The 2,500-nt window shown below is 43.0% G+C and overlaps 1 protein-coding gene across 2 annotated transcripts in view; it reads right to left on the bottom strand.

Annotated features, from left to right (window-relative positions):
- The window catches only part of LOC143290518 (macrophage mannose receptor 1-like), a 92,362-nt gene extending 90,236 nt beyond the window's left edge, over positions 1–2,126 (bottom strand). For both annotated transcript variants that reach the window (XM_076600028.1, XM_076600029.1), the window contains exon 1: positions 2,003–2,126. The gene's annotated coding sequence lies outside the window, so the exon portion shown is untranslated. The remainder of the gene's footprint in view (positions 1–2,002) is intronic.
- Positions 2,127–2,500: the final 374 nt, after the last annotated feature.

Raw genomic sequence — 2,500 nt, 5'->3', positions numbered from 1 at the left:
GAGAAAGAGAAGAACAAGACAGACAGACAGACAGACAGACAGACAGACTGAGAAAGTCAGAGACACAGACAGAGAAACAAGAGACAAATACATACACCCACAGACGGAGACAGACAGACAGACAGACAGACAGAGATACGAGAGAAAGTCCAGCCACACTCTTGTCCATCAGCAAGTAAAGATAACATCAGTGTGTGAGTGATGAGGACTCTCTGGCTCCAAGTAGGGGGGGGGGGGGGGGGGGCGAAGGAGGGGTGGGGGGTGGGGGAGATTCTGGTAACACAGCAGAGCAGAGTCCTTTCCCTCCGACTTGTGGACCTGCCTGTCTTCCCAGCTGGAGTGGACTGATGGCCCAGATGGCCCAGTAGTGAGGTGAGGCATCCCTATAGGAAGCGAGAGAATATGAACGCACGGGTTCGAATCCCAATACTGGCCTATATTTCCACTCCCCCCCCCCCCCCCCCCCCCAGCCCCGCCCCCCACACCCCCGTCCCCCCTCCACCCTCCCCCTCTCCGCTAAGCCTTGAGTAGTGGTCTGGACACTAGCCATTTGGATGAGACGATAAAGCGAGGTCATGTTGTGTAGCATGCGCTTAGCGCGCGTAAAAGAACCCAAGGCATACACACACACCAAAAAAAATGGGGGAAAACACGCTCACTCGCGCGCGCGCACATACACACACACACACACACACACACACACACACACACACACACACACACACACACACACACACACACACACACACACACACATCCGAACTATTGTCTGATACAAATATGTCTGTTTATACAAATTTGACAATAAAGTACCATATAAAAAATCGCATATGGGTCAATGCATGTCTCTGGCGCAAAATAAGACCTGGAACTGGATTACCTTCTTTGCTAAGACAAATGTACACAAGTAATGGGCTGTGATCATTGTCTCAAAATAATCGGATAAAAGGCAAAGGCCTTCGGTCGTTTCATAAAAAAAAGAACGGTATCGGTATGAGTATCAGTAGCTCAAGGAGGCGTCACTGCGTTCAGACAAATCCATATACGCTAATCAGATGCCTGACCAGCAGCTTAATCCAACGCGCTTAGTCAGGCCTTGATAAAAAAAAAAGAGAGAGAAAAAAAAGAAGGAATTTGCAATTATTCATATAAAACGATAGCAATGCCCTTGACAGATGAGATCATCGTCATCATTATCATCATTGAAATTACCACCGTAGTCATATCATCATATCATCACTATTATCATCACGATTCTCGTAACCAGTTTCAGTTTCAGTTTCAGTAGCTCAAGGAGGCGTCACTGCGTTCGGACAAATCCATATACGCTGCACCTCATCTGCCAAGCATATGCCTGACCAGCAGCGTAACCCAACGCGCTTAGTCAGTCCATGAGAGAGAGAGAGAAAAAATAGAATTAATGAATAATAGATAAATACATAAAAAAAACTATTACTAATAATAATAATATGTATAAGGCGCAAAAACTTGATGGAGTCAACTATAAGCGTACCAAAAAAAAAGAAAAAAAAAAGAAGAAAAAAAACATCGTTATCACAATGTTAATGGGAAAAAACACAACAAAAAAACAAACAAACACGTTTTTGCCACCGTTAAACAGTCAGTTGGCATCCTGCTAAATCATGCAGCTGAAATAGATTCACAGTTCTGTATTCAAGGCAGGCTCAAACAAGTCTACAAATTAAATAATAATGTAAGACATTAGAAAATCCTGAGGCTGAAAGGGAAATAAATGAGAGGAATATATATATATATATATATATATATATATATATATATCAATCCCACAGTTTGCAAGGGAACACTTGACCTGAAACCTGTCTTTCACCATAAAAAGGGTAATTTTACCACATTTAGCATAGCACTTTCTCTTGCACATCTGCCGAACGTTGACAAATCCCACTTTGTCGTCATGCACAATTCTTTCAAAGAAGAGACATTGTATAATTATGATAATAATAATAATGACTGGAAAACTCACAGAGTATTTCTGTATACGAAACTTCTGCCAGCCGACACCGAACTTGTATATTGTTCTTGTGACATGCATATAATGATCATCAGCGGAGATCACTCTCAAAGGCCTCTGTGAGAGCAAGTAAACAGTCAGTTGCTATGTCCAGGTTTTTATCGACTCCGATCATCTCACGTGGGCATTAATCGACAAGTTTATTTTGTGAATTACGAAAAATGGGAAGGGAGATTACTGTAGGAGCGTAGGGGAGAGAAAGATAAACACAATAAGCCTTGCTGGAAAGTTTAGAGGGGGAAAAAAAAAATGACTGGGCTTTTCGCAATCGTACTTGTGAAGGCGCTCCCTTTCGGAGAGAAGGTTATCGTAGTGACCAACGCAGTTGTGTTGCTGTTACCGTACATCCCTGGACAGTGACGATGACCATGTCCAGTCGGTCAAGCACAATACCTGTTTAAACCGGTGTAGCGTCAAACTGTCACACCTTTTTTTTCAGTTATCATGCCT

This window comes from Babylonia areolata, chromosome 15 (genome assembly GCF_041734735.1).
Source record: "Babylonia areolata isolate BAREFJ2019XMU chromosome 15, ASM4173473v1, whole genome shotgun sequence".
In the NCBI taxonomy this organism is placed as follows: Eukaryota; Metazoa; Mollusca; class Gastropoda; order Neogastropoda; family Buccinidae; genus Babylonia; species Babylonia areolata.
Note: the sequence above shows the minus strand (reverse complement) of the source record. Positions and strands in the feature narration are given on the sequence as shown.